Source organism: Triticum aestivum, chromosome 1A (assembly GCF_018294505.1).
Source record: "Triticum aestivum cultivar Chinese Spring chromosome 1A, IWGSC CS RefSeq v2.1, whole genome shotgun sequence".
Taxonomy (NCBI): domain Eukaryota; kingdom Viridiplantae; phylum Streptophyta; class Magnoliopsida; order Poales; family Poaceae; genus Triticum; species Triticum aestivum.
In genome coordinates, this window is record NC_057794.1 from 3,473,238 (window position 1) to 3,486,581 (window position 13,344).

Consider the following 13,344-nt stretch of genomic DNA (forward strand, 5'->3'; position numbering starts at 1 on the left):
GAACCTTTCGAAATTAGCATCATAGACGGTACATAGAGAGATGCATCTCATCTGGAAAACTGCTGAAGCGGAAGGCGAATATTGAGCCTTCCTTCATGTTAAAGGTCTTTGCAACTTTAGGCCAGTGCTTGTGGATGATTAACCGTCCATCCTTCGACCTCTTCAGGAACACTTCAATATTGAACCGTGGGTGTTGTATGAAAACTTTCCTCGTCTCCTGACCACAGAGGTGGTTTGTGAGGTAATCATTAGTGAAGCCTGAAAACAAGTATGTGCATAAATATCTTCTCTATATTGGAAATGGGGAAAAGGAATACAAAAATGCAAGGTATAAAAGTTAGTACCATCTTGTAAACCTCATTGCTTCCCATTGTTTTCCTGCAAGACATATAAGATAGTTAGTCATCAGGTTAAGTAAGGGTTCGCATGCTATCAGTAAAATATGTTGATGATAAATAAGCACATTGCAGATTCATCAGATTAATTCAAGCCACATGGAAAACCCATTTATCCGAACCAAGCATGATTAAGTACTAGGAAATACTAGTCGTCAACCCGTACACCTGCACGGGCTAGATATTTATCTATGTTTTATCCCTATTTTGTAATAAATATACTTATACATTTGGTAGGCATAAAATAGTAAATATTAAACATGATATATGTTCTGTAATTATGTTTTCTTATTGTTCCAATCTCCAAATCTTGATGTTAGAAATAAGTTGTAAACCTATCATGCACAACAAAATTATATTATATCAGACACGCATAGGCTATAGTATATGGCACGCCTAGATGTGCTTTGCATACATGCCTGATGGACACATGGTAGGGAGAAGTAATGCATCTGATTTTACATCAAATGAAAACCACAATAGAATGGTCCAGAAAAAATAGTAATCCTGTATGGCTGTGTCCTGTGGTGCCATTTCACCATCCAATGTTGCAGAATGGGTGGAGGTGGCTTATGACGGGTCCGTTTATGGTGGTCACCATGTGCTTCTCGAACTTGATTTTCCTGAATCAAAGCAACACTTCAAACTTGCCAACTGCAACATGATGTAGAGGAGGCTTCTATGGCTTGGCACAACACACAACAATGAAATGAGCAGCCAAGAGATCTGATGATTGTAGAATCAAACATAACCTTTCTGGATAGCAAACAGAGGACATAAGCAAGAAGTTATGGAGGTAAAAGAGGCTTGGAGAGACTGGTGCTTCATCCCATGGTTAAAAATAAGTCATAGGTTGGTCTGACGGACAAAATTTTCTAAACTCCAGATTTAAAACGGATGCATGGTAACTTTGGTTGTTTGGTTAGGCTAATGGTGTAGTGGTCAACAAAGGAATTACTCGGATAATTGCTAACAATGGTGTGCGTGTATATGGAGCAAGATACCAAAGGAGTTTCTGCCAAACATGGATACCAATGTAGTATTCGGTGTTTGTTAATTTCTTGTTGGATGTTTGCATATCAGTTATGTAGATGCCGGTGTGAACTTCATATACTTATAGCAAAAGTATTCCATGAGGACATTAATTTTTTACTTTCATAAAGGGAGAAATTCACAGATTTCTATCAGGAAAGAAGTTATTGAAGACACATACATAACGTCAAAAGAAACTATTTTTTCTCTTTCTTAGATTTCTGTAGATTTTTCCATTGACATATGTTGGATATATATGGCATGGTTTTTCTATACATTATTCTGTAGGTAAAGTGGGGATTTCTAGCTGTTGGAAATACACACACATATATATGTATACCTGAATATGATATAGTTAATTGTGTGTGCATGAGATCTCTTTCACCTATGATGCACAAAAGGCTTAATTTTAAGTATTACCTTCTAGCTAGGAGTATATAAATTAGTATGGGAATTTCAGCATTTATATTTTTCTATTAATTATTGTTAAACTTCTGTGGAAAAAATGAGACATGTGTAGGCTTATATGACACCGTGTGTCAAAGTATTAACCATATGAATGATTAAGCAAGAAATTAACTGGAGCGATGAACTCCTAGCACATATAGGAGATCAAACCCACTTGATATATACCTTAAGACACATACCCATACACACCTCATGGAGCTGCGACCGGTAAGTACTCTCCTGCCAGAAGATCAAACATTCTGTCATGATTACATCTTATCCTCAGTAGTTCACCTCGTGGGTCAACAACACGCTCATCAACATGTGAGCTCACCGAGGTCATGTGGCTACAATATCAATAGGTTCCCTTGTGGTTAATATATCTTGGAATATGAATCCCATTGTGTTGTTGAAGACGTGGATCACACAATATCCTTCTGACTCATATATAGTGCACTCAAAACCATGACCAACTCCATACAGAAGTAGACGACAGCTCAGCTAAATAAATGCAGATATGGGGCAAAGTGAATAATAGGTAAACTGAACTCATTCAATGACACCAAGATAAACATGTGGAAGATAGTAATAAGGAGGAAACCTTTTATAAACTGAACGCAGCATGCAACAATGTAGAGAAGCAGAATTACTTTAGTCTCATAACTTAACATTCAAAGAATACATGACTATCAGTACTTGGTTGATGCCACTACCGATTTAATTTGTACTCTCCATTGTCATCAATTTATCTGAACTAAGCGGCCATCAAGTAGATTCTGAGTTTTTAAATGGAAGACGGGCTCGCCTTCCCGTAGGAGACAATACGTCCATGGAATCAAGTACCTGATTGCTGCTACTCAACACCAGGTGAAGCTGCCAACCACCACACCATCCGCCGCCGACAGCTGGACATCCTGAAATATTTAATTAGTAATAGCATGGCTAGTCAACTACTCGTGTTATCCTCCTCCCTCGTCCTCCACTGCTTTCCTTCGTACTATCCATTATGATAATTTCATTACCCAAAACTGAACCAAGCTAACATAGATAGATTCTGCACAATTTGCTCCCAGAAATTTGGAGAGGCACTCTGCATGCCTATGGTTTTGGAGCTGGCCCTGGAAATCAAAAGCAGCAGTAGCATCAGTCTGCACGACAACCATCCGCACATGATGTCTTGTTGGTATCGACGAAGATCCTGAAATTACAAACCAGCGAAATTAAATCGATAAACAAATGCAAATAGCTGTTAATGCAATAGGAAAAAGTTTCCGCTTACCCATGTCGTTGCACAGCACACACGATGTTAGACTTAATCCCTGTCCACCTATGTGTGTCCATGTAGGATAACTATACCTACTTAGTTTGGAATAGGTCTAGGTTAGTAATATATATATATATATATATACACACACACACACACACATGTAACCCCCCATGTAATCTATCATCAGAAAAAGCAATAAAGAGAAACAGGAGCCTCATGCCCCCGCTGCTTTCAGTCCATCAATTCGAGTTGTGTGTGTGTCTTGTTCTTGCCAAGAGGTTCCAGCGAGGGAGTCGGTTCGATCATGGTGCAGCAGAAGCGGATCAAGATGCACACAGGTATGCCTCTGTGGTTAGGCATATGTAGATGAGCTAGGCGGAAAATCAATCAAGTTGCTTGCGTGTGTGCTTACGATCTAGCTCTAAACACCTACACACCTACCTTGTGCATATGTAATTCTGTGAGATTAATCATGAGAAGGAATCAGAAGGGGTGGAGGGATTGGTCCTTACCCATGGTGATGATGAATATCTGAAGAATGATTCATCTATCTCTTCCCAAATGTTTCCGCCGAGGGAGTCGATCTGGCTGCGCGCAGGTACATACATCTCTGTGTGGTTAGACGTACGTGCATGAGCTAGACAGAAAATCAATCGAGCTGCTTGCCTGTTTGCTTACCATCTAGCTTTGCACGTACATGTGTTGGGTTCTAGCAGCAGAATATAGGCACCGCTCCTCCCCATCGAGAGAAGAGAATAGAGAACGGGGGGAGGGGGGTGGCCGCCGGGGAGGACTTGTGAGATCGGGAGATTTAGCAAAATTATGAGATATAAGTTTTTTTAGGGTAGAATCATTAGATATTGGGAAAGAGAGAGTGGTGAGAGGCAGGGAGAGATGCTCCGATCTACAAATCTTTTTTGTTATAATCTCTAGTTCATCTAACGGACTCCCAAAATTTCTAGGATTTTATGTTTAATAACGTAGTAATGTTTAGAGAGTTATCGGAAGACCTACATCGTAATAATTCGGTCCCATCAGATGAACGGCTCCTAATTTCTAATTAACGTGGTACTTTCTTGTGAGTCTGTAATTAGTATAGGTATAAATAGATAGCACTTGTGTATGTTTCTCATGTATTAAGTGCATCCAAATTCAATTTATTCCTTACATGGTATACAATAACAGAATGCAGACACAATAATTGAACAATGCATTGCAGAATTGAACCAAACAGTTAACTAAACACCACAACAAATAAACCAAATATTAACTGAGCACCACATTGCACAATATAACATACTCCTAATAAAAGATCAGACAGTTAACCAAACCAAGCATGCTTAACAACTTGGAAATATAGCAATTGTATTTGTTTTTCATGTATTTAGTACAGCCAAATTCGATTTATTCCTCACATGGTATACAATTAGAGAATGCAGTCACAACAATTAAACATCGCATTGCAGAATGGAACCAAACAGTTAACTAAACACCACACGCTCAGCAAAATGAGGTCGTGTGCGACCGGCGAGCACTCAAATACAGAAATACGTACAGTAGTGCTAAAAAAATATAATTATACAGACAGAATTATTTCCGGTCGTAAGTACATCCCACACAGTCAGTCACCACTAAACGTTTCCGTTCGTCTATACATCCCACACAGTCACTACAAGGAAAACATTTGCGCAAGGTGGCGTAACGCAAACAGTTTTGAAGAGAACGTCGTGTGTGATTGTTCATTGATCCAACATGGTTTATTCCTAGAAATTGTGTGCGTTGCCTGAGGTCATCGCCCAAGGTGATTTCTCATTAACCGTTTGCAATAGGAAAATCCAATTAGCAAGCTAATTGGCCAATTAGTGGGTTAATTGCCCTATTATTAATAATCCATTTACTAATCTAATTTACATTCACATTAAGCACATAATATATTCCATTTACATATTAAGGAAGCGGAATTTCATAATTGAAATACATCAGAGTACAACATGATATAGCTTCAGCACTCAGTTGCCCCATTACACAACTGCACCAGCAGCAAGTTTCACATGCAACATGTAGAACCTTTCAAAATAAGGTAGTTAGTCATCAGGTTAAGTAAGGGTTCACATGCTATCAGTAAAATATGTTGATGATAAATAAGCACATTGCAGATTCATCAGATTAATTCAAGCCACATGGAAAACCCATTTATCCGAAACAAGCATGATTAAGAACTTGGAAATATAGAACTTGTATATGTTTCTCATGTATTTAGTGCATCCAAATTCGATTTATTCCTCACATGGTATACAATAACAGAATGCAGACATAATAATTGAATATCGCATTACAGAACTGAACCAAGCAGTTAACTAAACACCACAACAAACGAACCAAATGTTAACTGGGCACCACATTGCACAATATAACATAGTCCTAATAGAAGATCAAACAGTTAACCAAACCAAGCATGCTTAACAACTTGGAAATATAGCAATTGTATTTGTTTCCCATGTATTTAGTATAACCAAATTCGATTTATTCCTCACATGGTATACAATAAGAGAATGCAGCCACATCAATTGAATATCGCATTACAGAATTGAACCAAGAAGTTAACTAAACACTACAACAAATGAACCAAATGTTAAGTAAGCACCACATTGCACAATATAACATACTCCTAATAGAAGATCAGATAGTTAACCAAACCAAGCATGCTTAACAACTTGGAAATATAGCAATTGTATTTGTTTCTCATGTATTTAGTACAGCCAAATTCGATTTATTCCTCACATGGTATACAATAAAAGAATGCAGCCACATCAATTGAACATCGCATTGCAGAATTGAACCAAGCAATTAACTAAGCACCACAACAAATGAACAAATGTTAATTGAGCACCGCATTGCACAATATAACATATTCCTAATAGAAGATCAGACAGTTAACCAAACCAAGCATGCTTAACAACTTGGAAATATAGCAATTGTATTTGTTTCTCATGTATTTAGTATAGCCAAATTTGATTTATTCCTCACATGGTATATAGCAGTGGCGCACCAGAATCAGGTGTGCCATTGCTATGTTTTTACTAATGGCGCACCACATGAGCAGTGCGCCATTGCTATTTTTTTGGGTCCATCCCCCCACCAGACATAGAAGTGGCGCACCACACCTAGGTGCGCCACTGCTATGCTACACAGTAGTGGCGCACCTAGGTGTGGTGCGCCATTGCTATGTCTCACAAACACAAACACCCCCGGATCGCCTTTTAGGTTTTTTTAAAAAATAAAAGAAAATGATAAAAGACTCAAAAAAATAGATGCCCATGTGTTATGTGTTCTAGTTGTTAGGAAAATTAACAAACATGAATTTTGAATTTTTTTTTGCAAAAGGCCGCCGTGTTTCGGTAAAATGGCCGTAACTTTTGCATACGACCTCTGATGAAAAAGTTTTTTATATGAAAAATCATCTACTCGAGAAGTTACATCCGAATTCAACCGGGGCAACCCCATTGAAGATTTTTAGAATCCTCAAAAACCTAACAGAAAAAAAGTTGCGAGGCTTTCAAGATCTGGAGAGGCAAAAAAAATTAAAAAATATCAAACTCAGTAATGGCGCACCTGCCCATGGTGCGCCATTACTATCTCCACGCCTTCAAAATTCAAAGTATATCAAAAAAAATAAAAAAAGTTAGTAATGGCGCGCCATTACTATCTTCCCGTCTTCAAAATTCAAAATAAATCAAAAAATAAAAAGAAAAGTTAGTAATGGCGCACCTGCCCACGGTGCACCATTACTATGCCGTATATATGGCTGGGCGGGGTCCTCTCCTCCTTACCTCTTCATTTTTCTCCTCCACTCCACCTCTCCTCCACTCCATCTCCTCCTCCCCTCCACTCCATCTTCCCTCCTCTCCTCCACCAAACTCCCCTCCTCCTCCTCCTCCTCCTCCTCTCCGGCGACCTCCTCCTCCCTCCTCTCCTCCCCTCCCCTCACGGTTTCTCCTCCCTCCTCTCTGGTGAGCTCCTCCTCCCTCCTCTCCGGTGATCTCCTCCTCCCTCCTCTCCGGTGATCTCCTCCTCCCTCCTCTCCGGTGAGCTCCTCCTCCCTCCTCTCCTCCCCTCCCCTCACGGTTTCTCCTCCCTCCTCTCCGGCAACCTCCTCCTCCTCTCCAGCGATGTAGGCGAGCTCCTTTCCGGTGACCTCCTCCTCCTCCTCTTCGACGATGTAGGCGAGCTCCTCTCCGGTGACCTCCTCCTCCTCCCTCCTCTCCTCCTCACGGTCTCTCCTCGGCCCTCCTCTGCGGTGAACTCCTCTCCTGCAAAAGAATGTACAAGATCCAAAAACGAGAACAAAATTTGAAAAACATCGTGCAAAAAAAGAGCAAAAAAAGGGCAAAAAAATCACAATCCAGATCCAAATTCATAATTCAAAAATAGCAATGGCACATGGTGGGGGTTAGACGGCGTGCCACTACTATTTTCTCGCCTTCAAAATTCAGAAAAAATAAAAAAAATTCAAAAAAAGTTACCAGTGGCGCACCTATAGCAATAGTAATGGCGCACTATAAGGTGCGGCACTGTTACCCGCAATACTAATCCTCGAATCGAGAGAGATGGTTGTTGTGTTACAGATGCTCCTCTCTCTGTCTCTCTCTCCCTCTCACACACACACACAAGTAAACTAGAAGACCGTTCTCTCATGTATACACAACGTATCGGCATCTGCCTATGTCCCACTCATGCACGATCATTTGCACATTCACACCTCTCCATGTCTGTATCACACGCACACCGTCTCTGAAGGAAATATGCCCTAGAGGCAATAATAAAGTTATTATTTATTTCCTTATATCATGATAAATGTTTATTATTCATGCTAGAATTGTATTAACCGGAAACGTAATACATGTGTGAATACATAGACAAACAGAGTGTCACTAGTATGCCTCTACTTGACTAGCTCGTTAATCAAAGATGGTTATGTTTCCTAACCATGAACAAAGAGTTGTTATTTGATTAACGAGGTCACATCATTAGTTGAATGATCTGATTGACATGACCCATTCCATTAGCTTAGCACCCGATCGTTTAGTATGTTGCTATTGCTTTCTTCATGACTTATACATGTTCCTATAACTATGAGATTATGCAACTCCCGTTTACCGGAGGAACACTTTGGGTACTACCAAACGTCACAACGTAACTGGGTGATTATAAAGGAGTACTACAGGTGTCTCCAATGGTAGATGTTGGGTTGGCGTATTTCGAGATTAGGGTTTGTCACTCCGATTGTCGGAGAGGTATCTCTGGGCCCTCTCGGTAATACACATCACATAAGCCTTGCAAGCATTATAACTAAGATGTTAGTTATGAGATGATGTATTACGGAACGAGTAAAGAGACTTGCCAGTAACGAGATTGAACTAGGTATTGGATACCGACGATCGAATCTCGGGCAAGTAACATACCGATGACAAAGGGAACAACGTATGTTGTTATGCGGTCTGACCGATAAAGATCTTCGTGGAATATGTAGGAGCCAATATGGGCATCCAGGTCCCGCTATTGGTTATTGACCGGAGACGTGTCTCGGTCATGTCTACATTGTTCTCGAACCGTAGGGTCCGCACGCTTAACGTTACGATGACAATTATTATGAGTTTATGCATTTTGATGTACCAAAGGTTGTTAGGAGTCCCGGATGTGATCACGGACATGACGAGGAGTCTCGAAATGGTCGAGACGTAAAGATTGATATATTGGAAGGCTATGTTTGGACATCGGAAGTATTCCGGGTGAAATCGGGATTTTACCGGAATACCGGGAGGGTTACCGGAACCCCCCGGGAGGCAAATGGGCCTATTGGGCCTTAGTGGAAAAGAGAAAAGGGGCAGCCCATAGCTGGCCACGCGCCCCCCCTTCCCCAAGTCCTATTAGGACTAGGAGAAGGGGCCGGCCCCCCTCTCTCTCCTTTTCCCCTTGGGAGTCCTAGTTGGAATAGGATTGAGGGGGTGAGGGGGGGAGTCCTACTCCCGGTAGGAGTAGGACTCCTCCCGCGCCCTCTCTTTGGCCGGCCGAACCCATCCCCTTGCTCCTTTATATACGGGGGCAGGGGGCACCCCATAGACACACAATTGATCATTGTTGATCGTTCCTTAGCCGTGTGCGGTGCCCCCTGCCACCAAAATCCACCTCGATCATACCGTTGTAGTGCTTAGGTGAAGCCCTGCGTCGGTAGTACATCAAGATCGTCACCACGCCGTCGTGCTGACAGAACTCTTCCTCGATGCTTTGCTGGATCGGAGCCCGAGGATTGTCATCGAGCTGAACGTGTGCTAAGAACTCGGAGGTGTCGGAGTAACGGTGCTTGGATCGGTCGGATCGGGAAGACGTACGACTACTTCCTCTATGTTGTGTGATCGCTTCCGCAGTCGGTCTGCGTTGGTACGTAGATAACACTCTCCCCTCTCGTTGCTATGCATCACCATGATCTTGCGTGTGCGTAGGAAAATTTTCGAAATTACTACGTTCCCCAACAGTGGCATCCGAGCCTAGGTTTTATGGTTTGATGTTATTTGCACGAGTAGAACACAAGTGAGTTGTGGGCGATACAAGTCATACTGCCTACCAGCATGTCATACTTTGGTTCGGCGGTATTGTTGGACGAGACGATCCGGACCAACCTTACGCGTACTCTTACGCGAGACCGGTTCCCTCGACGTGCTTTGCACATAGATGGCTTGCGGAAGACTGTCTCTCCAACTTTAGTTGAACCAAGTGTGGCTACGCCCGGTCCTTGAGAAGGTTAAAACGGAGTCTATTTGACGAACTATCGTTGTGGTTTTGATGCGTAGGTGAGATGAGTTCTTACTTAAGCCCGTAGCAGCCACGTAAAACTTGCAACAACAAAGTAGAGGACGTCTAACTTGTTTTTGCAGGGCATGTTGTGATGTGATATGGTCAAGGCATGATGCTGATTTTATTGTATGAGATGATCATGTTTTGTAACCAAGTTATCGGCAACTGGCAGGAGCCATATGGTTGTCGCTTTATTGTATGCAATGCAATCGCGATGTAATGCTTTACTTTATTACTAAGCGGTAGTGATAGTCGTAGAAGCATAAGATTGGCGAGACGACAACGATGCTACGATGGAGATCAAGGTGTCGCGCCGGTGACGATGGTGATCATGACGGTGCTTCGGAGATGGAGATCACAAGCACAAGATGATGATGGCCATATCATATCACTTATATTGATTGCATGTGATGTTTATCCTTTTATGCATCTTATCTTGCTTTGATTGACGGTAGCATTATAAGATGATCTCTCACTAAATTATCAAGAAGTGTTCTCCCTGAGTATGCACCGTTGCCAAAGTTCGTCGTGCCCAGACACCACGTGATGATCGGGTGTGATAAGCTCTACGTCCATCTACAACGGGTGCAAGCCAGTTTTGCACACGCAGAATACTCAGGTTAAACTTGACGAGCCTAGCATATGCAGATATGGCCTCGGAACACAGAGACCGAAAGGTCGAGCGTGAATCATATAGTAGATATGATCAACATGACGATGTTCACCATTGAAAACTACTCCATCTCACGTGATGATCGGTTATGGTTTAGTTGATTTGGATCACGTGATCACTTAGAGGATTAGAGGGATGTCTATCTAAGTGGGAGTTCCTAAGTAATTTGATTAACTGAACTTAAACTTATCATGAACTTAGTACCTGATAGTATCTTGCTTGTTTATGTTGATTGTAGATAGATGGCTCGTGCTGTTGTTCCGTTGAATTTTAATGCGTTCCTTGAGAAAGCAAAGTTGAAAGATGATGGTAGCAATTACACGGACTGGGTCCGTAACCTGAGGATTATCCTCATTGCTGCACAGAAGAATTACGTCCTGGAAGCACCGCTAGGTGCCAGGCCTGCTGCTGGAGCAACACCAGATGTTATGAACGTCTGGCAGAGCAAAGCTGATGACTACTCGATAGTTCAGTGTGCCATGCTTTACGGCTTAGAATCGGGACTTCAACGACGTTTTGAACGTCATGGAGCATATGAGATGTTCCAGGAGTTGAAGTTAATATTTCAAGCAAATGCCCGAATTGAGAGATATGAAGTCTCCAATAAGTTCTATAGCTGCAAGATGGAGGAGAACAGTTCTGTCAGTGAGCATATACTCAAAATGTCTGGGTATAATAATCACTTGATTCAGATGGGAGTTAATCTTCCAGATGATTGCGTCATTGACAGAATTCTCCAATCACTGCCACCAAGCTACAAGAGCTTCGTGATGAACTATAATATGCAAGGGATGAACAAGACTATTCCCGAGCTCTTCGCAATGCTGAAAGCTGCGGAGGTAGAAATCAAGAAGGAGCATCAAGTGTTGATGGTCAACAAGACCACTAGTTTCAAGAAAAAGGGCAAAGGGAAGAAGAAGGGGAACTTCAAGAAGAACAGCAAGCAAGTTGCTGCTCAGGAGAAGAAACCCAAGTCTGGACCTAAGCCTGAAACTGAGTGCTTCTACTGCAAGCAGACTGGTCACTGGAAGCGGAACTGCCCCAAGTATTTGGCGGATAAGAAGGATGGCAAGGTGAACAAAGGTATATGTGATATACATGTTATTGATGTGTACCTTACTAGAGCTCGCAGTAGCACCTGGGTATTTGATACTGGTTCTGTTGCTAATATTTGCAACTCGAAACAGGGACTACGGAATAAGCGGACGCTAGCAAAGGACGAGGTGACGATGCGCGTGGGAAACGGTTCCAAAGTCGATGTGATCGCGGTCGGCACGCTACCTCTACATCTACCTTCGGGATTAATATTAGACCTAAATAATTGTTATTTGGTGCCAGCGTTGAGCATGAACATTATATCTGGATCTTGTTTAATGCGAGACGGTTATTCATTTAAATCAGAGAATAATGGTTGTTCTATTTATATGAGTAATATCTTTTATGGTCATGCACCTTTGAAGAGTGGTCTATTCTTGTTGAATCTCGATAGTAGTGATACACATATTCATAATGTAGAAGCCAAAAGATGCAGAGTTGATAATGATAGTGCAACTTATTTGTGGCACTGCCGTTTAGGTCATATCGGTGTAAAGCGCATGAAGAAACTCCATACTGATGGGCTTTTGGAACCACTTGATTATGAATCACTTGGTACTTGCGAACCGTGCCTCATAGGCAAGATGACTAAAACACCGTTCTCCGGTACTATGGAGAGAGCAACAGATTTATTGGAAATCATACATACCGATGTATGTGGTCCGATGAATATTGAGGCTCGTGGCGGATATCGTTATTTTCTCACCTTCACAGATGATTTAAGCAGATATGGGTATATCTACTTAATGAAACATAAGTCTGAAACATTTGAAAAGTTCAAGGAATTTCAGAGTGAAGTTGAAAATCATCGTAACAAGAAAATAAAGTTTCTACGATCTGATCGTGGAGGAGAATATTTGAGTTACGAGTTTGGTGTACATTTGAAAAATTGTGGAATAGTTTCGCAACTCACGCCACCCGGAACACCACAACGTAATGGTGTGTCCGAACGTCGTAATCGTACTTTACTAGATATGGTGCAATCTATGATGTCTCTTACTGATTTACCGCTATCGTTTTGGGGTTATGCTTTAGAGACGGCCGCATTCACGTTAAATAGGGCACCATCAAAATCCGTTGAGACGACGCCTTATGAACTATGGTTTGGCAAGAAACCAAAGTTGTCGTTTCTTAAAGTTTGGGGCTGCGATGCTTATGTGAAAAAGCTTCAACCTGATAAGCTCGAACCCAAAGCGGAGAAATGTGTCTTCATAGGATACCCAAAGGAAACTGTTGGGTATACCTTCTATCACAGATCCGAAGGCAAGACATTCGTTGCTAAGAATGGATCATTTCTAGAGAAGGTGTTTCTCTCAAAAGAAGTGAGTGGGAGGAAAGTAGAACTTGACGAGGTAACTATACCTGCTCCCTTATTGGAAAATGGTACATCACAGAAAACTGTTTCTGCGACACCTATACCAATTAGTGAGGAAGCTAATGATGATGATCATGAAACTCCAGGACAAGATACTACTGAACCACGTAGATCAACCAGAGTGAGATCCGCACCATAGTGGTACGGTAATCCAGTTCTGGAAGTCATGCTACTAGATCATGATGAACCTACGAACTATGAAGAAGCG